Below are 24695 nucleotides of genomic sequence, written 5' to 3' on the forward strand. Positions count from 1 at the left end.
ATGCAACCTAGATTGTATACCTAAAATGGATGAGGGGGGGGGGGTGGGGGGGGTGGTTTGGGAGGAAATGGGGGGGGAGAAAAAGTCACTGTATATGTGTGAAAAAGAAATAGTGTATATCATGGCTAATGTGATTTATGGTGTGAAAAATAAAAAATTAAAAAAAAACAGCCCATAAAATACATGCATTCATCTTTCTTTGGCTTGGCTTCGCGGACGAAGATTTATGGAGGGGGTAAAAAAGTCCACGTCAGCTGCAGGCTCGTTTGTGGCTGACCAGTCCGATGCGGGACAGGCAGACACGATTGCAGCGGTTGCAAGGGAAAATTGGTTGGTTGGGGTTGGGTGTTGGGTTTTTCCTCCTTTGCCTTTTGTCAGTGAGGTGGGCTCTGCGGTCTTCTTCAAAGGAGGCTGCTGCCCGCCAAACTGTGAGGCGCCAAGATGCACGGTTTGAGGCGTTATCAGCCCACTGGCGGTGGTCAATGTGGCAGGCACCAAGAGATTTCTTTAGGCAGTCCTTGTACCTTTTCTTTGGTGCACCTCTGTCACGGTGGCCAGTGGAGAGCTCGCCATATAATACGATCTTGGGAAGGCGATGGTCCTCCATTCTGGAGACGTGACCCATCCAGCGCAGCTGGATCTTCAGCAGCGTGGACTCGATGCTGTCGACCTCTGCCATCTCGAGTACCTCGACGTTAGGGGTGTGAGCGCTCCAATGGATGTTGAGGATGGAGCGGAGACAACGCTGGTGGAAGCGTTCTAGGAGCCGTAGGTGGTGCCGGTAGAGGACCCATGATTCGGAGCCGAACAGGAGTGTGGGTATGACAACGGCTCTGTATACGCTTATCTTTGTGAGGTTTTTCAGTTGGTTGTTTTTCCAGACTCTTTTGTGTAGTCTTCCAAAGGCGCTATTTGCCTTGGCGAGTCTGTTGTCTATCTCATTGTCGATCCTTGCATCTGATGAAATGGTGCAGCGGAGATAGGTAAACTGGTTGACCGTTTTGAGTTTTGTGTGCCCGATGGAGATGTGGGGGGGCTGGTAGTCATGGTGGGGAGCTGGCTGATGGAGGACCTCAGTTTTCTTCAGGCTGACTTCCAGGCCAAACATTTTGGCAGTTTCCGCAAAGCAGGACGTCAAGCGCTGAAGAGCTGCCTCTGAATGGGCAACTAAAGCGGCATCATCTGCAAAGAGTAGTTCACGGACAAGTTTCTCTTGTGTCTTGGTGTGAGCTTGCAGGCGCCTCAGATTGAAGAGACTGCCATCCGTGCGGTACCGGATGTAAACAGCGTATAAATAAAGAACTGAAAGAAACAAATATTCACTTACCCTTCTTTAAAGCCCGTCGCACTACTTCACTCGAAGTCAGCTGAAGAGCTGCCGATCGTTCCAAACTACATGCTTGCCTTCATCTGCAGGTCCACCATGCATGCACTGATTGGCCCCAGTAACTAACACACCACACTTGCACTGGCTGGCCCTGGTACTCCAATTCATCGTGCATGGACCAGCCGGCATGAGCGCAAGAAGAAACATGGCCACGCAAGGCCTATGGACCCTGAGATGCCACATTTAACAAGGTAAGTTCCCCCTCTCTTGCCTTTTCTGCCCCTATACCCCCAAATGGAGGACAAATTAACATCCAGCTCGAGGTGGCGCCAGACAGAGGACAGAGTGCCCCAAAGGCCAGACTGTCTGGCCTAAAACCGGATCTCTGGACACCCTGATAGCACGCCTCGGAGGTCTGTGCTCTAAGCGGCTGCCTAGTTGGCCTATTGGTAGAGCTGGCCCTGCATATGACAAATCAGAATCTATTTACCAGGGTAGGACAGTCTTGTGTTTGAAGCACAGGTTTGAATTGAGAGAGTAGTGAGTATCTGGAACAGGCTACCAGAGGGGGTGATGGTGGGAGATACACTTACAAAATGTAATAGGCATTTGGAGAGCTACTTGGATAAGAAAGGCTGAGAGGAATGTGGACCTAATGTGGGTAAATAGTGGAATCTGCGATTTTGGTCAATGTTGGGGAACAGGACAAAAACAGATCTGTTTCTGTGTTTCTATGTTGGAGTACTAATTGGGAGACACTCAAAAGGTTGATCTGGCAGCTCATAACTGGACATTCAGGAAGTATTGTGGGGTGACATTAGTAGCAGCAAAAAAATGTACTGCATTACAATCTGTAACCTCACACACCATTCATCATAATATCTCAGCATCAAGGAATCAATTGTGGAATCAGCACTGGGATCACCAAAAACAAAAATGTCAGGCTGGTGAAAGTGCGAAGCAGGACTGCCAGGGACTAAAGGTAATCAAATGAACAGTATACAAAAGATAAAGTGACTAAGTCTACCACATACTCTATATAGAGTGCATACAGTTGGTGGCCAGAGACTATGTATCCTATGGCATATGATCAACCACCTAACATCCACATAAAACTGTGCAGCACAGGAACAGGCCCTTCAGTCCATGTCCCACATTGTGTGAATAGCATCTGTCCCTTTATCATCTCTTTTTCTACATTTCTGCACATTGTGGCAATTTAATTTATACCCACTATGTTGCTGGTGCACCTTGCGTACCTGTGTGGCTGCAGCAAGGAAGAACTTTGGTGCATCTGTACATTGTACTTGTCTTCTTCTTTGGCTTGGCTTCGCGGACGAAGATTTATGGAGGGGGTAAAAAGTCCACGTCAGCTGCAGGCTCGTTTGTGGCTGACAAGTCCGATGCGGGACAGGCAGACACGATTGCAGCGGTTGCAAGGGAAAATTGGTTGGTTGGGGTTGGGTGTTGGGTTTTTCCTCCTTTGCCTTTTGTCAGTGAGGTGGGCTCTGCGGTCTTCTTCAAAGGAGGTTGCTGCCCGCCAAACTGTGAGGCGCCAAGATGCACGGTTTGAGGCGTTATCAGCCCACTGGCGGTGGTCAGTGTGGCAGGCACCAAGAGATTTCTTTAGGCAGTACACATGTACACATGACAATAAACTCACATATTCTTCTGACTTCAAGCATAAATTTCCTCCTTTATCCTAGAGTGATCCCATCCTTTTCCAAATTATCCTCTTGCTTTAAATGCAAGTATAAAATGCTCTGGGATTCTCTTTATTCACCTTTATTGCCATTTTTGTCTTTCTGAATGCAGTGCTCAAGTTCTCAAAGAACCCATTCCAATCTTTTCTTCCTACAACTTGCACATGCTTCACTTCTCCTTTTAATTAAATTCCTGGCCTCTCGTGTCATGTAAAGTTCTACTACCGTGCAGTCATTCATCCTTACTCGAATATGCTGGTCCTTGACTCTGATCAACTGGTCCATGTGACAACTGCAGGCTTGCCCAAAAATTTCTGAAAGTTCAAATTTATTGCCAGATAACATAGATGAGAGAGTGGACTGAGTCAGAGTGATAAGGCTTTGGCTCAACTGGCTTTGGCGAGAACAGGTCAGAGGCGAGGGATAGTAGTTGAAATAAGAAAAGGGACACACTACTCAAAGAAAAAGGATTCTGCAGGTAGGCACAGGGAAGGGCAGGTTTGGGATAGCAATTTCTTCCCTCTAGCCATAAACAATGGGAATGGCACCCAAGGCAGGGGAATGTACCTCTGGCAGAATGTGGGTTGTTCAGGTAACCAGAAGTATCCCTGACGATTTCACCTGTAAGACGTACATCAAGCTGCAGCTCCTGACAAGCTGAGTTAAGGAGTTGGAGTTGGGTGAACTCGGGATCATTCAGGAGACAGAGGGGGTGATAGACAGGAGTTACAGGGACTCTATCACACCGAGGAGGCAGGAGAAGGGTAGATGGGTGACAGTTAAGAAAGGGAAAAGGAACAGGCAGGCAGTTCAGGGCACCCCTATGGCTGTTCCCCTCAATATCATTTTGGATACTATTTGGGGAGGGGGGGGGGGGTGGGAAACGATGCATCAGGGACAAGCCACGGCAATCAAATCTCTGGCATGGAGTCTGGTCCTGTGGCTAAAAAGGGAAGGGTGGAGAAGAGGTGAGCTGCAGTGATAGGGTATTCCATAGTTAATGAGGCAGATAAAAAAAGTTCTGCGGAAGAGATTGAGTATATTGGATGGTACGGTGCCTCCTGGTTCCAGGGTCCAAGATATCTCAGATTGAGTTCACTGCATTCTCTGAGGGAGAGTGAGCGGCCACACGTCATAGTCCATAAAGCAGCCAATGACATGGGTAGGAAGGGTGAAGAGGTCCTCCAAGGAGAGTTCAAGGAGTAGGACACTAAGTTGAAGGACAGGACCTCCAGGGTTGTGATCTCAGGATTGCTACCCATGCTAGTGAGGTTAGAAATAGGATGATAATGCCAGTTAACACGTGGCTAAATACATGGTGCAGGAGGGAGGGCTTCATGTTTCTGGATCATGGGCTCTCTTACAGGGAAAGTGGGATCTGTTCTGACAGGATGGTTTGCATCTGAACTGGAGGGGGACTAACATCCTTGTGGGAAGGTTTGTTAGTGCTGCTCTGGTGGGTTTAAACTAAATTTGCAGGGGAATGGGAATCAGTGTGCCTGAGGAGTGGAGGAGGAAAAAGATGATATGAAAATTGCATGCACCATTTTGAAGTTCTACGGGTTGTACAATGAGAACATTTTCTAAAGTGCATCTATTTCAATGCAAGAAGTATTGTAGGAAAAGGAGACAAGCTACAAGCGTGGATTGACACATGGAATTATGGCATTATGGTCATTAGTGAAACTTGGTTGCAGGAGGGACAGAACTGGCTTGTTTCTGGGCTTCTGTTTCTTTACATGTGATAGAATGAGGGGGATGAAAGGGGGAGGAGTTGTATTGCTCATCAGGGAAAATATTGTAGCTGTGCTCACGCAGAACAGACCAGAGGCTTCGTCTACTGAAGCTGTATGGGTGGAGCTAAGGAACAGAAGAGGTATGACCACACTCATGGGGTTGTATTATAGACCACCCAATAGTCAATGAGAATTGAAGGAGCAAATCTGTTGATAGCAGACAGCTACAGGAAACACAAGGATGTGAAAGTAGATTTTAATTTTCCACATATTGACTGGGACTCCCATACTGTAAAAGGGCTGGATGGCTTGGAGTTTGTCAAGTATGTTCAGGAAAGTTTTCGACATCAATATATAGAGGTACCAACGAGAGAAAATGCAATACTGGATCTCCCAACAGGGAACGAGACAGAAGTATGTGCAGGGGAATATTATGGGTCCAGTGATCATAAGGTCTGGGCCTCAGGTTGAGATTCTAAATTGGAAAAAGGCTAACTTTGAGAAAATGGGAAAAGATCTGGATGGCATGGATTTGGGATAAGTTGTTTTCAGGGAAGGATGTATGAGGTAAGTGAAAGACCTTCAAAACTGAAAGTTTGAGAGTACAGAGTTTGTATATTCCTGTCAGGATTAAAGACAAGAAGTAGGGGGGGGGGCATCAAATGATGCTGTAGGATCGACACACAGGCTCCTGACTCCCTTGGGAAATTATTAAGTTTTAAATAAGCACTGTTTAAAGTTCAAAATTTTTTTTTAAAGTGTAATTGAACCCTCCTACTCTTATGATTCCTCCAGAAAAAAAAAAGAAAAAGCAGTACCAACGACTTCTGGAAGCTGACAGGAAGTCAAGAAGAAAAAAGAAACAAGGCCTATCTTGATGATAAAGCAGGGTGCTGGACTTGGTACAGTCTCCCGATCTGATGAGTTCTCAGAGGGGACACCTGCTAGCGCCTCTCAGCCATTAACGCGGAGAGGTGGCGTCGGTGGAGTGCAACAACCTCCTACAGAAAAGTTTGGGACATCGACTTCAGCACTGGAGGAGGAACAATCAGGCTCAAGAGGAGGCTCATCAGCTGAAGAGGAGATTCAAGAAGAAGAGGTAATGGAAGAAATTAAATGTAATCCTCAGACTAACGCAGAGGAGTTACCTGTAATGATAATGAAACAGATTAAAGGAATGAACAGAGAAATGAGAGAAGGACTAAAGGAGGTTAAGGCTGAAATTAAACAGATAAAAGGAGAAACTGATAAAGTATTGGATGTTGTAATCAAAAGAAGAAGAAATTAGAGAACATGGAAGAAACAATTACTAGACTGCAGGATGGTGTACAGCATGTTAAAGACAGGGTGTCTAATGTGGAAAATACAACCACTAGTTTAATTACAGTAAATTAAAAGCTTTCTTATAAAGTGGATACTTTGGAGAATGTTAGGAGAAGAAATAGCATTAAAATAGCGGGTTTCTCAGAAGGGAAAGAAGTTCCATATGCTATTCACTTCTTTCAAGATTGAATTCTGAAAGTATTGGGAGATTACAACTTTGAAAACAAGATTGAAATTGAAAGACCCAAGCCTCTCCCTAATCAAAAGCCACAATCTATATTAGTAAAATTTCTACGTTATCGAGACAGAGAATTTGGAAGAGGGGACAGAGTGTAGTGTAGCCAAGTTTGTGGATGATACTAAATTGAGTGGAAAAGCAAATTGTACAGAGGATTTGGAGAGGCTGCAGAAGATATAGTTAAGTTAGATGAGTGGGCCAAGGTCTGACAGTCGGAGTATGTTAGTAAATGTAAGGTCATCCACTTTAGTAGGAAAAATAAAGAGCAGATTTTTATTTAAATGGTGAAAAACTGCAGCAGACTGTATTGAAAGAGGATTTGGGAGTGCTTGTGCCTGAATCATAAAAAGTTAGGTTGCAGTTATAACAGGTTATTAAGAAGGCAAATGGAATGTTGGCCTTCATCGCTAAACGAATTGAATTCAAGAGCAGGGAGGTCATGTTGCAACTGTACAAGGTACTGGTGAGGCTGCAACTGGAGTCCAGTGTGCAGTTCTGGTCTCCATATTGGAGGAAGGATATATTGGGCTTGGAAGCACTCCAGAGGAGGTACATCAGGTTGATCCGGGAGATGAGGAGGTTGACCTACGAGGAGAGACTAAATTGTATGGGATTATATTCACTCATTTCTTCTGAATTTGAGAATAGACATTACAGAAACATATAAAATTATGAAAGGGATAGATAAGACAGAGGCAAGAAAATTCTTTTCACTAGTAGGTGAGACCAGGACAAGGGGACACAGCCTCAAGATTCAGGGGAGTAGATTTAAGACAGGGATGAGGAAAAACTGTTTTTCCCAGAGAGTAGTGAATCTGTGGAATTTTCTGCCCAAGGAAGTGGTTGAAGCTACTTTATCAAACACATGTTCAGTTAGGTTTTTACATTTAAAAAAAATTGAGGGATATGGGGAAAAGGCGAGTAGGTGGAGTTGAGTCATTGATCAGATCAGCCATGAGGCGTGAATTTCTGCAGGATTATGTGTGAATTTGTGATGTTGGTACAACCTGTAAAATGAAAGGAGTTAGTGTTGTATTAGATAACATTTATTGGGAGGGTTTTTTCTATATTGCTATAGGTATCCATTTTTGTGCATATATCTTTTTTTCTTTTTCTGGATTGCTTGAGGGGATGCGTGCGGATACACAGGTTTTTGTTGGATCTGGAGGAGATGTGCAGGATGGGGTGAGGGAAGGGATTGATAAATATTTGGTTTAGACGAGTAAGGTAATCAGGTTTGTAAATTTTAATGTTAATTGGCTAAACAGGTCAATAAAAAGAAAGTGTTAACATATATTAAGAAACTTTTCTTCAAGAAACACATTGAACTGAAAACAGCATTTGAAATTAACAAGAGATTGGGTGAGATATGTAATGTCATCTTCATTTAATTCTAAAATAAGAGGGGTGGCAATTTTAATTAAAAAGAATCTTCCGATTACGGTATATAGGAATTGTATGACTAATACTATTAATTTAAGATATAGATGAGATCAATACAATTTTTAACATCAATTATATCTTACACCACAGAAATGAATCAGATTTATCAATGTTTTAGGTGTAGTGAGGATGTAGGATCTTATATACATTCAACGTGGTCTTGTTCCAATGGGAGACCCTTTTGGGTGATGTATGTAATTTTTTGGAACAGGTTACAGGAGTTGTTTTTCCATTAAATCCTGATTTATTTTTATGAGGAAATATTGAAGATACAAATCCTAAATTGAAATTATCAATTTATCAATTGAAATTTATTAAATTAGCATTAACAGTAGCAAGAAAATGTATTGCAATTACTTGGAAATCGGATATATCTTTAACTGTACAAAGGTGGCATTCTGAAATTCAAAGTTGTATTCCTTTGGAAAAGAATTACTTAGAATTTAAGAAATAAGTACTCTATGTTTTTACAAATCTACTGCCCGTACACTTAAATAATGGAATTAAATTTGTAGTGATGTCCTTCTTATCCCTCCAACCCTGCAGAATTCTCCTCTGTATGTTTATGTTAGAACTGATGAGCTGTACTGCACAACATCTCTCTCTGCAATCCAAAGATTTTTTTTAATCTTTCTTCTCATCTTTCTGTACCTATAATTTTTTTTTGAACTTTTATCAATTTTTTTTTGCTTTGGTGGGGGAGGTTGGGTGGGAGGGAGGGATTTTTTGGGGAAAGGTGATAAGCATCGTGTATGTAATAAATTTGCTTTATTTATATTTATATAATAATTGTAGTTACTTCTGTATGCAATATTAAATAAAATATATTTAAAAGGATTAAAGGCAAGGTTCGCAGGCATAGGGAACCTTGGTTTTCAGAGCTATTGGGGATCTGGTTCAGAAGAAGTGTATAGCGGATATAGGCAACATAGAGCAAATGAGGTATGAGGTACAAAAATGCAACAAAAAGCTCAAGAAAGAAATCAGGAAGGCTACAAAAAAAAATCAAAAGGATAGAAATGGACAAAATTGGTTCCCTTGAAGATCAGGCTTTGTAAGGATCCAAGTGAGATGGGGGAGATCGCAAATGGTTTTATTTTTATCAGTATTCACTCAGGAAACAAGCTCGGGGTCATGGGAAGGAAGGAAAACAAGCAGTGAGGTCATGGAATCTATATAGGTTAAAGGGGAGGAAGTCGTTGCTGTCTTAAAGCAAATATGGGGGGAATAAATCCCCAGGGCCTGACAAGATATTTCCTTGGACCTTGAGGGAGGCTAGTGTAAAAATTGCAGGGGCTCTGGCTGAAATAGTTAAAATGTCCTTAGTCGTGGATTTGGTGCTGGAGGATTGGAGGGTAGTTCATGTTGCTTTGTTGTTTAAAAACAACTCCAAAATTAACTCTGGAAATTATACGCCAATGAACCTGAAGTCAACAGTAGGTAAATTATTGGATGGTGTTCTAAAAGATCAGATATATAATTATTTGGATAGCCAGAAACTGATTAGGGATAGGCAACGTGGCTTTGTGCATGGTAGGACATGTTTTTAGAGGAGTTTACCACAAAAGTTGACGAAGGAAAGGCTGTGGATATTGTCTACATGACTGTAGTGTGGACTTTGACAAGGTCTCACATAGGAGGTTAGTCAGGAAGGTCCAGACACTAGGTATTCATGGTGAAGCAGTGAACTGGATTCAACAATGTTGGACAGGAGATGCCAGCGAGTAGTGGTGGATAATTGCTTCTCAAACTGGAGGCCTCTGACTAGTGCTGTGCCTCATGGATCGATACTGGGGCCATTGTTGTTTGTCATCTATACTCAATGATCTGGATGATAATGTGGTAAATTGGATCAGGAAGTTTGAAGAAGACACTAAGATTGGAGGTGTTGTGGACAGCAAAGGTTTTCAGAGCTTGCAGAGGGATCTGGACCAGCTGGAAAAATGGGCTAAAAAAAATGGCAGATGGAATTTAATACAGACAAGTGCAAGGTGTTGTATTTTGGAAGGACATACAAAGAAAGGACATAATGGTGAATGGTATGGCACTGAGAAATGCGGTAGAACAGATAGACCTGGGAATACAGATACATAATTCCCTGTAAGTGACATCACAGGTCGATAGGGTTGTAAAGAGAGCTTTTGGCATATTGGCCTTCATAAATCAAAGTATTGTATAGGAGTTGGGGTATTATGGTAAAGTTGTACAGGTATAGGACATTGGTGAGGCCAAATTTGGAGTATTGTGTGCAGTTTTGATCATCTGACTACAGAAAAGATATAAATAAGATAGAAAGATTAGAGAGAAGATTTACTAGGATGTTGCCTGGACTTCAAGAACTAAGTGGCAGGAAAAGGTTAAACAGGCAAGGACTTTATTCCCTGAAGCATAGAATAATGAGGGGAGATTTGATAGAGATATTTAAAATTATGAGAGGACAGACAGAGTAAATGTAGATTGGCTTTTTCCACTGAGGGTAGGTGAGATACAAACAAGAGGACATGAGTTGAGAGAGAAAGGCCCCCAATTCAAGAGCAAGGATGTCTGGAGTGTGCACACCCCTCCACCCCACCCCCCCAACACAAAAAAATGTATTTTTTTCAAAACATGACCTTCTGAGGAAGCTTCATAGTGCAGATAATGGATGGATATTTCCTTGCTGTGAAAAGTGTAAGAAAACAGGCACACATCCATAGGATTAGAGCTCAGCCATTTGAAATGAGGAGATATATTCTCTCTGAGGGTTTTTTTTAAACTCCTTTACCCAAATATGCATATTACAAATCATTAGGCATTTTTGAGGTTGGAATAGAGATTTCTAGATGACAGAGAAATCATAGTAAGAAAATTGTATTGGTGCCAAAGACCAGATCAATAGCAAACTTAATGAATGTCAGAGCAGGCTTATACGAGCTTTCCTGCTCCCATTCGTTCATGTACACTGCATAAAACAGCAGCTTTCCAAAACTGTCCATCTCAAAAAACTGTCAGCAAGCTGATCCTACTAAAAACATAATTCAACCAAAAACCATTCAGTTACAGGCATCTCCTTTCTCCACACTCAGGCTATGTATTCACTGTTAGCTTGTTAACTTAACTATTGACAATCAATATTGAACTTCAATTGAAGCTTTCAGAAAATTAAACAGAGCTATTTGCATACTCAGTCCATTACACCTTTGCAAATTCTGTCAGTTAATAAAACATTTTCTTTTACTGAATTTAATGTTTTTTCTGTGTTCATAGGAAATTTTCAAAAATCACTTTTAAATGCATCCACAGCTACTCTATACATTCCAGCGCAGCTGATTACACACACAGTCCAAAATATTGAAAAGAAAGCTTATTTCAAGTAGGCCTTGGCATACATGGATACATCATTGCCAATATCCTTGCATGAATAGATGCTTGTCAAAGTCGTTGGACATGATTAATTGCCATGGATGTGCCACTTAATTCCCAGAATCCTTTTGGAATGCTGATTCATTTCTCTGGCAATCCCACTTGTGCTGGTAAATTAAATCATCTCCTCTATGACGTAGAATCTGAGTCATGAACCACTAAAACAAGCCCTTTAAGCTACACATTCTGTTTACCATCAGGCACCCAATTTATAGCAATCCTTCAGTTGGCCATTTCATTCTTCCAACATGCTCATAACAACATTGTGGGTTGAAGGGCCTGTACTGTTCTATGTTTGATATCCTGTCAGATTTTATCATTCCCCTACATTAGGGGCTTTTATTTTTAAAAATATACAGGCAATTACCAGCTGACCATCAGCTCTTTGGCACCCAAAGGAAACCCCATTTAGACACAGGGAGAATGTGCAAACTCCATAGAGTCAGTACTGGAGGTCAAAATTGAACCGGGCCTTCCGGAGATACAAGACCACAGCTCTACTAGTTGCACAATTCTTATAATAAACCAGAAAACGCTTTCAAATACTGTAATTCTAGGCCACGACAGCTTCAAAGAAATTATTAATAACCAACCACTACCAATCAGTCAGAATACAGCAATAATTAAGTGAATGATGGCCTATTATTTACCTTGCTCTTCCATTTAAAATTACATTTGGAAACAAACCAGAACTTGGAAATGAGTTTTATAATATTACTTAAAGTTGCATTCTTACAGCTGCAGCAAGCTGGGGTTGAATCCGGCAGTGTCTGTAAGGAGCTGGGACATTCTCCCCGTGACTGTGCGAGTTTCCTCTGGGTACTCCAATTTCCTCCCACCCTCCAAAAACACACAGGGCGGGGACTGTAGGTTAATTGGTGTAATTGTGTCACTAGTGCATGGGCTCATGGCCAGAGGGCCTGTTACCGTGCTGCATCTTTAATTTAAATTGAATTAAAATTTTAATTAAAGTGGCAAGAGTTTATTACAACCTTTCATATTAACTACAAAGGCCATCCCTGGATTAGGAAAACCTAGATTTATATGCACTCTTTGAACACAAATGAATTTCCAGAATATTGTCAAAAAGGTCTGATGTACATAGACAATCGTTTCTACTAAATGCAGGACTATTTTCTCTCTTTCCCTCATTTTTATATACACTTGAATGCTTTTGATGCCACATTACAATACTGTGAAGGTATGGATATCGTAGTGATTTTTGTGTAGATTCCAATTTACAAACAAAATCAACTCATGGACATCAGTTTAAAAAAAAAATCACCATTCATTACCTGGAGATGGCCAGTGTTGAAAAAAGTGAATAGCTTGATCTGTGATCTCATGTGATATCTTCCAGTAAGTTGCTTTTAATGCATATTTATTTTGAATCGCTATGCATACTTGTCATTTGTGTGTGGGGAGTACTGTGTGTCTGCGCACTATGGTCCAGAGATGCATTGTTTTGTCAGGTGCACACACAACCAGATGCCAATAAACTTAAACTTCTCCTCTTCAAAGATGTTCCATAATCCTCTGCATTAGCAGGAGGGTTTCTCCATTTTATCCTGCTGATGCCTTTTGGCCAGCGCAGTGCAGGACAGAAGCCCGTATAATTTTGTATTTCAAGAGGAACCTGTCATCTTGGCAATTTCAGTCCAGTAGGTGACAAGCAGGCTAGCTGGAGAAGCTCATCTTGGAGGGGAAACAGATGATGTCTTCTTTTGGTGAGCACACCCAGGATTTCACAGTAAAATTTGACCAATGGATCGGGTCAATTAAATAACCTGCTTCTAGATTATTTCTTGAATTGCTCCTCAAGTAACGCAAAATAACGATTCAACCAATTTTACGCTATAATCACTGATGCCTATAAAATTTGGGCATGCAACAGGTCAACGAGGCAAATACCCCAATTAACCTACGTTTTGAAAGGTGGGAGAAAACCATAGCACCCAAAGGAAACCCACAATGACATTGAGAGAATGGAGAAACTTCTTACAGACGGTGCTGGATTCGAACACAGACTGCTGACGCTGTAATAATGATGCACTAACCGTTATGCGAGCCAAGCAAAGTCTTGTCAGAAGCATCCTTTAAGGATTTAAAGGCAATACTTGATGGCAGGATCAAAACTGAAATGTGTTTCAAAACTGGCCTACAAATATCATGTTGTTCCTTTCAGTGTATTTTAAAAAAAGGTCGATCTTTCAAACATTTAATGTATGTATGTAATTGAAATATTCTTCTTCTTTGGCTTGGCTTCGCGGATGAAGATTTATGGAGGGGTAAATGTCCACGTCAGCTGCAGGCTCGTTTGTGGCTGACAAGTCCGATGCGGGACAGGCAGACACAGTTGCAGTGGTTGCAGGGGAAAATTGGTGGGTTGGGGTTGGGTGTTGGGTTTTTCCTCCTTTGTCTTTTGTCAGTGAGGTGGGCTCTGCGGTCTTCTTCAAAGGAGGTTGCTGCCCGCCGAACTGTGAGGCGCCAAGATGCACGGTTTGAGGCGAGATCAGCCCACTGGCAGTGGTCAATGTGGCAGGCACCAAGAGATTTCTTTAGGCAGTCCTTGTACCTCTTCTTTGGTGCACCTCTGACACGATGGCCAGTGGAGAGCTCGCCATATAACAGGGGAAAACAAAGAGCAGGGCAAGATGTATGCAACTGCTGTGTAATAATGCTAGAACACTGCTTCATCTGTTACAGAGCACATTAAAAGACTTCGTTTTACCCCTTTCATGGTGTATGAATTTTCTCCCAAAGTGAAGCAGCAATTCACATGCAGTTCTTTTAACTGAAGGTACGGCATTCAGTGTTCACAATGTCGTTCCTCTACACTGAGCCAAACGCAGTTAAAGAGATGGTTTTCTGAGTGCCTGCACTCAGATTGCCACCACTAAAGCCTCATCTAATTCTGACTCATTGGTCTGCAGCTTCCTGCATTATAATGCTGAGCCCCAAAGTAAACTTGATGAGTCGCACCTCATCTTCCATCTAGACCTTTTGCAGCCCTCTGGACTTGAATGATAATAAATTTTACAACTTGAAAAGTTTTGTTTTCCTGGTTTATTTCAAAACTAGCCACTTCTGCTGTGAGCCCTCTATCTATCATGTTGGCTTAGTTTTTTCACCTTTGGTATAGCCTGGCCTGCTGGACAATTCCTACAATCCTGCATTTTGCAATGTTTTAAAATGTATTCTCATTTGTTAACTGCCCTCTCATTCCTATTGTTCTATTTCCTCTCTCAAACTGAAGCCAGATGTCCTCGGTTTCATAATCCCCAGGACAACCCTGGCCTCAGACCACAGAGGTGGCACACCTTGTCTTTTCCACCCTTCCCTACCTTATCTCCAATTTACAACTTGATTGTTTCCCTGCTCTAAGTCTTCAACCTGAAACATTAACTTGTTTCTTCTATCCACAGAAGGACCCAACCTGCTGTTTGTTTTCAGCCTATTTCTGCTTTTTAAAAAAAAATCAGGTTTATAGCATTTGCAGATTTATTGTTCATATTTATTTGAAATGTTGCCAATGTTTGATGCTTTTTTGAGCATGGAGACAGAAGGAAGTAATCCATACCGTACCTGCTCAGAACTAGTTAAGTTCCCAGGCCTTTACAGCAGACAGAGAGCAGACATATGTTCCATGAGGATGGACAGGATCTACACTCAGGCCCTGGAAGTTAAAAAAAAAAGACAATTTATTAATACTTATTTTGGCATCCAATCATTTAAGGTTTTCAGAAACCCCTGCTGGAGCAGAAATTTACAACAGGATACAATTAGTGCAACTGACTGTTCAGAAAATGTTTGTATAAGGATTTCAAATGACCAAGCAGCTTGTTCTTGTGTGCTTTCTCAACAGTAACATACCAATCCCTCTGGACATGGAAATGGCAGGAACTCCACCAGAATGTTTTGATCGAGCTCCCTCGAGCCTGTAAATGCGATTCAAGTCTAAAAAATCCACCAGCAGGCGTGAACATTCCTGAATGAGCCTATTTCTGCAACTTTAATTACCGTATTTGAATTAATTACTGGTATATTCAGGCTACAGCCATACATAAAATAAGTGTATTTTGCTATTGGAGTACATATTTATAGCAGAAGTAGAGATTGTTGTTTTTCACTACGCTATTTGTTCTTGTTCTGTTACACCATTTAACAGTTATATGATCTGTTACTCCTTTGATAGCACTGAAGAGTTCCAAATATGGATCTAATGCAGTTGAATTCTTAGCTTTTTTTAAATGTAGATTTTGCTTCAATTCTTTTTATATCAAATTAAACCTTATGAGAAAAGAATGCCACATTTCTGGCCAAGGTGAATTGAGGAACTCTTTTATTCCTTTTGATTCTTTCTTTTTTTTTTAAAAATAGAGTGGATGGAAATTGATTTTCTATGTTCAGTCAAGGCACAATTTTGTATTCATCATGGTCACTCTGAATGAATTAAAATCAAGCATCATCTGATTTACTTCAGAGAAGCAAATAGTTTGTCCCAAATCTATCTGATCTTGAAGCAGTGCAATGTAGTTGGCTCTCAACCATTAGCTGAAATTCTGAAATACCAACACCCCCAAGTGTAAAGCCCTGCAAAAGGTAGTGGTCACAACCCAAGGCATCACAGGCAAAATCCTCCCCACTACAGGGAATCCAGTCATGGGAGGGAATCTGGTCATGGGAGAGCTGCAGCAATCACCAAGGATCCACGCCTCCCAACACATGCACTGTTCTCACTGCTACCGTCAGGAAAGAGGTCTAGGTGCCACAAGACTCGCACCACCAGGTTCAGGAACAGCTGTTACCCCTCCACCATCCAACCACCATCCAACACCTCAACAACAAACTCAATAAGGGACTCATTTAAGGACTCTTACTTTTGCACTTTATTGTTTTTCCTCTAAATTGCACAGTTGTTTATGCACTACCAATAACTGGTAATTCTGCCTGCCCACAGGAAGAATCTCAGGGTTGTATGAGATGTCATGTATGTACTCTGACAATAAATCTGAAATGGCTCAGCAAATGACTCAATTAAAACTTAAACCCCTGCTAGCAAACTTCTTATCCTCTGAAGCAACATTGTTCACAGTACAGTAGAAACAACTTATTTAAAAAATGTTATTGATTCAAAATAAAGAACAATGCCATTGGTTACATTAGCAAATTACAGCCCTGTCCTCACAGCCAAATCCAGACACACCATTGGCTTGGTTAGGAATTACTTTTTTTCCCTTTTTTAAAAGACTGCAAAGGTTTGATCATCTTCCTTAACTTGCAGTGGAATGAAGGAATAAAATCATGGATTCTAGAGAATTAATATCTAGCTTCTGTTGACCTCGTGTTTCCTTTGTACAGTGGGGAAAACTTGGCATTCCAAGTCTTTACAATTAGTCAGAAGAGACTTAAATATTAAAATAGATTGGATTTCCTGAAAGAAGACGATTACAATTTTCTGATTGTCTTCCAAACCAGACAACTGTGTTGAGACATCACACACACCTCTATGGAGTCACAGAACTGGGTACAGCACAGAAACATGTCCTTTGGCCTAACATATCCATGCCAAACCATTCACCCACATACATCAATCTCATTCAACTACATTAGGCCCATATCCATTGAACCCTTGTTTCTTGAAGTGCCCAAATAACTGCCTTGTAAATAGAGTGATTGCATCAGATTCCATCACCTTCTCTGGCAATGAGGTCCGGATATCAACCATCCACCCTCTTGGAAAAAAAAAATTCCTTGTAAATGCTTTCTTCTCACCTTAAACTCATGTCCTCGCTTCACCATGGGGAGAAAAGATTTTGACTATCAACTCATTCCATGCATCTCATATTTTCTATCTGGTCATCCAGAGAAAACAAGCCTGAGCAACCCAATCCCTCCCTATTGCATCCTGGTGAATTTCTCCTACATTCCCTTCAGCACCAAAAATATAAAATTTCAGTTTCTAACGAAACCTGCAATAAAAAGGACCACAAAGAATTTTAGCAGCTCTTAAATGTTAAGCTTACATTTAGACACTAGACAAGTGTTCAGCCCCAGCTGAATGAGAGTGTGTGGGAAAAGGGGGTTAGAAGACACCAAGGCAAATTTAAAATTTAATTTTTTTAAATTAAATTTAGATGTAACAGGTCCTTTCAGCACATGAGCCCATGACGTCCAATTACACACAATTGACCTACAAGTCCTGGTACTTTTTTTGAAGTCCCTGGGGAAAACCCACGCAGACATGGGGAGAACATACAAACAGTGTGGGTTTCGAACCCTGGTCCTCATCGCTGGTGCTGTCACAGCATTGTGCTAACCGCTACACTAACCACGCCACCCTCCCATGCCGGTAGAGGAAGTAGGCAGTGCAAGTAAAGGGAAGTATGCAACAAATATATTCAGGACATCTTTTTTTATATTATCTCATAAATGTTTTTAAAGACAGCAATGTCGGGAAAATAGCTGAAAAAAATTAACATAATTACTGCCTGTGTGGTCTTTCACACTGGACGCCTTTTTAGACTGCAAGTACCTGAGTACAATAGTCCCTCCTGGTGTTTGGACATGCAGTCGAGTGAATGACCAACAACAAATTTTTCCTTTACACTGCCGGCTTCCTCCAAAAAGTTGTAGGGGTCCTGCAGAATAAATTGTGGTGCAGGAATTAACTCAAAATTCCTGCACTTTCCTTTTTAGACTGCCCGTGTAGTGGCAAAACTCCTTGATTGTGCCATTACATACCTCCAGTCTAAAAATATAATGGTCTCTACCTGTATCTTCCTCTACTACCACACACTTCACAATTAGTTCCTGATTAATTAACTAATAACTCAAACAAAATTTTAAATTGCAGTTTGGCTACTCCAGGAGCCAAATTTCCAAGCAATTAAAAAAATCTTTTGCTACTCAACAGTCAGAAAATAGAAATGCTGCCTGTCACTGCAATACTAATTAAAATAGAGCTTCTTGTTTTCACTGACTGGCCTGACAGGCATGTGCAGTGGATTGAAGCCCCACTGAATGATTCACACAAGCATTGTAATCCAGCAAACATGAAAGAGCAAGAACCCAATTAAGGGAAGGTATCAAATGATAAAGGGCTTTGCTGTTCATGCTTACTGGACTTTGCACATACATGGGAGAGAGGGGGCTCAGATTTTGCAGACACTACTCAACTAACACAGCTAGCCACTCTATATACTTACATTTGGTCACAAGCTATGTTTTTTTTAATGCACTGGAACTTTCAGTTAGCGAAAATGTTAAACTTCAGAGAAACCTCTAATGGGGGAACCAGGATCATTAAAGAACATTGAAAAATTAGCAGTATTTGGACCAGGATATGATGCATCAAACAGAGAGGCAGACTGAGGTGAAAACGTGAAACAAAAATGGAACATTAAAAATTTACAACTATTGTTCAAAATGCAGAAGAGACTCCATACTTGTAAAGCTATTTTGAGTGTCAAATTTGATTGGCAGTAATTAAAGAGGTGCATTGTGTGACAGATTATGTTTGTTACATTTTATATTGTTTTAAATTGTGTGGGGTTTTTAGTGAAGTAACACACAGTTGTGGGTGTCCAGCAAGCAACAAGTCTCTCTCTGATAACCGACAAGAACTTTCCTGAGCGGTAACCATTTACCTTTCAAGCACCAAAGCCTGGTGAACTTCATACATGTTAAATTCTGTGCACAGTAATAAGAATAACCTGATACCAGTGAACTTGCAGGAATGGTGAAGTGAGATTGGACTGTGAATTAAAGAACTTTTCTGAACTTGTATACACATTACATACATGTGCACTTAGAATTAGATGGGGGTTAAGTTAATAGTAATAAGTTAAAGTTTGATCCTGTTTTATGTTTAAAGTTTAAGTAGACATTTGTCTTGATGAATTTCTATTGCTGCTGGGTTTTGGGGTCCTCTGGACCCATAACATGAGTCTTAAACATGCAATTTCAGGTCAGCAGGTTCAAGAACACCGATTCCCTTCCATTGCTTCAATGCTGAGTACCTTAGTGAGATAATTACAGTGAAGGAGAAGCAGGTGAACTTGGGAAACAGGTTTTCAATCATTGTTTTACCATCCACTTAAAGGTGTTGGAAACTGTGGTGGAATCTGTACCAGGTTTGATTGCACCTAGGGACAGCAAATCCACTCCTTTCAAATAGAGAAGAACAGCTAGAAGGAATGGTTATGGAAATTTGCCTTCTCTATCCCATTTCCCAAGACTAAATTGTTTACTTACAACCTTTTTTGATTGTTTTTGCATTTTAAAATTGTGTTTTAAGGTTTTGAATCCTTTTCAAAATTATCAACTGCCGAAGTGTTTGTTCAATAGTTTTTGCATGTTTTGGACAGCTTTAGCACCTGGCTGAAAGAAGGATGTTGGCTTAGTCACCTGTAACAGGTTTTTCCATTCAAGGAGGTTTCATCACCAGTTCAGCTCTTACAATCAGTGTCAAAGATCAAGGTCATAGCAGTCGATCCACAAAGGTAAATTCATCCATTTGTGCTAAGTGTGGGGACTTGGCTGATGGCATAATTTCTAATACTTTCACTGGCATAATAACTTCAATGCTGGTAATTTAATGCACATATCTACAAAATAAAGTGAAATATTCCAATTTGATTCAATTCAATGGTTTTTTTTTCCCCCCTGTGATAAAATGGGCAAGATCTTTCCCCTTATTTTTGCTTGCTATGCAGCATTTCAATGAGAATCTGACAGGCCATTGACCAATTGAACTCCTGTTGGTTAGTCTAAATTCACCTACACCAGAGATCTGGATCATCATCTAACCAAATACTTGCTGCACAATGATTCCCAACAGGGTGCACTGATAGAACATTGGTCCAAAATCTTGCATTTGATCATAAACCAGCCAGTCATGTGGACTTGTATATTAAGAGTCACCAAACCATAGGTGACAGCCTCCATAACCTGAGCACAAAGTAATCTGTTCATGGTCATGTGCATCGAGGCACAGTGAAAAAGGGTTGCTCTCTTATACACAAGTACAACAAATAAAACAACACAGATGGCAGAGTTACAAAAGCCCCTTTTCCACTAGCACTCTAACCCAGGAATTAACTGGAACAGTTACTGTCCAAATGCCAGCATCAAATGATGTCATTTCATGCCTGGGATTAACCACCGCTACCCCTACTTATATTCCTGGTGTTTGCCGATGACGGCGTGTTAATAAAACCAGTGGAAAAGGGACAGCAGAAAGTCACCCATTTCCATTTGAAGGTAGAACACTCCGATCCCCAGGGATGTGTTGTGCTCAGTGGAAAAGCAATCAGTGTCCCGGTTGAGGGTGGCCCAGTGGAAACAGCACAAAGGGCTTCCTCTCCTTGGACATTACAATTAACTGGGATGCCAATGGGGAAAAAGGGCTAAAGTAACTCTGGAGCAAGGGAAACTATAGGCCCTTTTCCACTAGCATCCCAGTTAATTGGCTGTGCAGTGTCCTGGGATAGGAAGCCCTTTGTGCTGTGTCCACTGGGCCACAACACATCCCTGGGGACTTTCTGCTGTCTCTTTTTCACTGGTTTTATCAGTGCACTGGCATCAACAAATGCTGGGGATGTGAGTAGGGGTAGAGGTGGTTAATCCCCAGTGTGAAATGACACTGTGTCATTTGACACTGGCGTTTAGACAGTGTTCCTTTTCCATTGGACCCTGACCCAGTAAATTCCTAGATAATTCCTGGGACAGGATGCTAGTGGAAAAGGGGCTATTATTTCACTAATGTGAGGTTCATTTAGGAATTGGATAGCAGTGGCAAAGAAACTGTCCCTGAATCTGGGTTGTGTTATTTCACAATTGCGAAACTTCTTCCCAAAGGAAGGTGGAATAAGAGAATGTGACTGGGTGGGGTTTAGACCTTTGGTACATGGGCTGCTCTACCGAGGCAGCAGAAAGTTGCTGGAGGAAAGGTTCCAAGCTGCATTTACCACTCTCCACAGTTTCTTGGGAGAGCATTCTCTGTACCAAACAGTCATGCATCCTGACAGGATGCTTTTGTGCCATGGATAGGGAAATTGGACTGGTCCAACTCAGCTTGCAGGTGTAACACAAGCCTGAATTAACAGCAATAAGAAGCAAACAAAATACATTAACTTGGCAGAGCAGACTCTGGATCGAACAATCTACTTCTGCTCCTATATTTTATAGTCTTACTTGTTTTCAAGCAAGATATTTGGTAACGTGAATGTGGACACAAAAAAATGCATCCCCAGTCTGTGGTGCTAAAATCTTTGGGTTTGGTGAGTCAACATTATCTGTGCACAATTGGCTAGCACAGCAACAAAAATAGCCAAGTTCACAAAATTCCACTGCACATAATAAAGTTGAGGGCAGCTTTGCTCCTTGAAGTGTTTTCTAATTCCCCAATTCCCATGCATCCATATTCCTCCAGGTGGATACCTTTACATGTCATGAGTGACAGGATGAGCTCCCACATTCTGCAAAATGCCAAAGAGAGTTGATCACAATTGGAAAGTGTGGCTCACGGTCAGTATACATGACTAAATGTAACCTTGTTACACTGAGATTTTTTAAAAAGCATTGCCCCTAATCAATTCTGAAAGTGATTAATGTTGCAGATTCCCAAGGTTTATTGGAAGAAGCAATTTTTTTTTTTAAATCAATTTCATTCTGGCCTTGAAATTTGCAATTTTGCCTGTCTTATAAATCTGAAAAGAAAAAAAAGCAAATGGGTAATATGAGGTAATTTACTACTACAACAGAGATAAATTGATGTTGTTGACCCTCACATACAGATCCCATGGACAATTCTGTTGAACATGGAATTCATTCTTTTATCTCTTCCGTTCCCACCATCCAAAGACCCAAACAGTTCTTTGAGGTGAAAATGAAAATTCACATGCACCTTTATCATTTGGTACTCAGGTTGTAGTTTTCTCTAAATTGGAGAAACAAAACACTGACTAACTGACTGCAGTGCCAAACACCTCCATTCAATGCCCAAGGATGACCCCAATTTCCATTTGATCACCACTTCCAATTTCCATCCCACTTGCTCTCCTTTTTTTTCCTCTTTAACCTATAGTACTGAACTCCTAATGGGAGTTTGAAGAATGATTCTGCATCATTAATCAGGCACGTTAGAACTGTCAGGGCTCAATGTTGAATTCAACCATTTCTCACAAGTACCATGTTCTATGGAAGATAATTCACCTGTAAAGTAAACTTTGATTTTTCCTGTCTCATTAAAGATATTGTCTGATATGCTGTGTATAATCCATAATTTCATTTTATTTCAAATTCGTGCAAACTGTGTTCTGCATCTCACAGCTCCAGTACATTGGTGTCCTTTTTTTCACAACAGACTAATCTATTCCCTCCCCACACCAAGTACATTCCAGATAAATCATCTGCAGTTAATAAACATCCATCTTCTCTAATTTGGCACAAACACCTGGAGCCTCGACTCCAATATAAATTATCCCTTCATTCTCCCGACCTCCTCCCATTTTGCTCCTTAAAACACACTTATTTTCAGTTTCCTAATGCTAAGAAAAGATCACGTACATGATTGCTTCTTCTCTCCACAGATGCTGCCTCACCAACTGAACATCTACAGTTTTTACTTCAGATTTCCAGCATCTGCAGGTTTTTGCTTTTCAAGTGGAATTCAAACAGTGTCCTGTTCAACATCTATTCCTTAACCAACGTCACTAAAATTGACATCTTTACCAATGTTCCAAGGAGCTAATTGTACATAAGCAGACCTTGAGAATTCTAACAAGTTCACTTCAGAAGTTCGTGCTCAGCTGCAATGCTCCTTGGGATTATAGAAATGTTTGAAGGGTGCCATACAAAACCTTCCGATGGACAATTTTTTTTTAGTATGTAAAATAATGGTCAAATAATATTTCACTGTGTTTAAGCATTTATAATTAGAATCTAACCTTAACTCGTGGTGGTATAATTACCAAAATTACCAATTGATCTCAGTTCATAGATGCACAAACTCAAACTTTAAAAGATTTATGGGCTTATCCATAGCCCTGAAAACAGATTTTATTTTTCAAAAGGCCACAATCAGACCTACACCTTGTGCACAGCAAGTTCATACAAAAGGCTCTCTCTGGCAACTCCCATTTCATTAAAATTTGAGTCAGCCAACAAGAAAATGGTGCCAATATATTTTTTATTGTAATCTCTGCCTTTTCTATTTTTTTTTACTTCTGTACTTTTGTGTGCTTTTCAAAGGAATTTGTTATAATGGATTTTTTTTTCCCAAATAGATTCCATCTTTAAAAAATAATTGACAAAATCAAAACCAATATTTGCATCCAACTTGAAAAGTTGCATCAATACTAATTACTGAAGCTGTCTAACTAGTGAATAACATTCGTTACAAAGTGAAACATCGATTTTTTTTCTATGAAATGGACAATATATAATTCAAGATATGGAAGACTTGGAGGGAGATATTGCATACCAAATCAATGTACAGCCTCGGGTTTACAGATTCCAAAAAATGGAGCCTTTCTCCCATTCCAATTTAATTTTAAATAGTGCAGCCATTTAAAATATATTTTTTTCTTTGATGAGCATTTATAAAAAGGTCAGATATTTGAATGAAGACTTCAAATTATACAACTGCACACAGACAACTCTTCTGAAGTTCAGTTGTTGGAGTATTTAATGAGAAACACAAACTCTAAAGGCTATTGAAGGGTATATTGCCTTAACAGCAGGGAGAAGAGATATTCTTTTATAGATTTTTCACAGAATCAAAATCCAAGTTTTGTAACATTAAAACCAGCTCAAAATCCAAAATAAAAATTCCACATTTTTCATTGCTGTCAGAAATACCTTGTTAATATTCCAAACACCAAGATGAATTTAAATTAAAAAAAAATCATTAACAAAATGTCAAGTCATGGGGAGATACACCACTGAGCCAGTGCCAAACATCAAGCTTCCATTGACACGAATCCTGAATTAAACCCATTATTTTATTCTCCTCATGTTCTCATCAACTCACCCACACACTGAGGACAATTTACAATGGCCAATTAACCTACCAATTCGCACGTCTTTGGGACTTGGGGGTGGGGGGGGGGAGGGGGGAACACGGATCATCTGTTGGAAACCAGTGTGGACACAGGGAGAATATGTGGTCTCCACCAAGAAAGAATGTGGGTTTATGGCACTGTGAGCCTGCAGCTTCACTGATGTATTAAATCCCTTCATTTTGTTTGCCCCCAAAATAACTTTTATTTCACAATAAAAAATTTACTAAAGAAAACCGCTTTGTCTTTTTATCCTTTGTATCAAATCCATATGCTTCCATCAATGAACATTGTTACAATTGTTTTTTTTAGATATTTACACCATTGGCAACAATGTGGCATCTTGTCAGTACTCCCCCCCCACCCCCCCCACCCCCCCCCAACCCCCACCCCCCCCCCACCCCCACCCCCCCCCCACCCCCACCCCCACCCCTGGCTTGAGGAGCTTTCCCTTAATCT

The 24695-nt window shown here is 40.7% G+C and overlaps 1 protein-coding gene across 7 annotated transcripts in view; it reads right to left on the reverse strand.

Annotated features, from left to right (window-relative positions):
• LOC138763404 (acyl-CoA-binding domain-containing protein 6-like) overlaps positions 1-24695 on the reverse strand; it is a 552989-nt gene that overhangs the window by 470134 nt on the left and 58160 nt on the right. For all 7 annotated transcript variants that reach the window (XM_069937486.1, XM_069937482.1, XM_069937485.1 and 4 more), the window contains one exon: positions 14758-14848. The gene's annotated coding sequence lies outside the window, so the exon portion shown is untranslated. The remainder of the gene's footprint in view (positions 1-14757; positions 14849-24695) is intronic.

The sequence above is a fragment of the Narcine bancroftii genome, chromosome 5 (assembly GCF_036971445.1).
Source record: "Narcine bancroftii isolate sNarBan1 chromosome 5, sNarBan1.hap1, whole genome shotgun sequence".
In the NCBI taxonomy this organism is placed as follows: Eukaryota; Metazoa; Chordata; class Chondrichthyes; order Torpediniformes; family Narcinidae; genus Narcine; species Narcine bancroftii.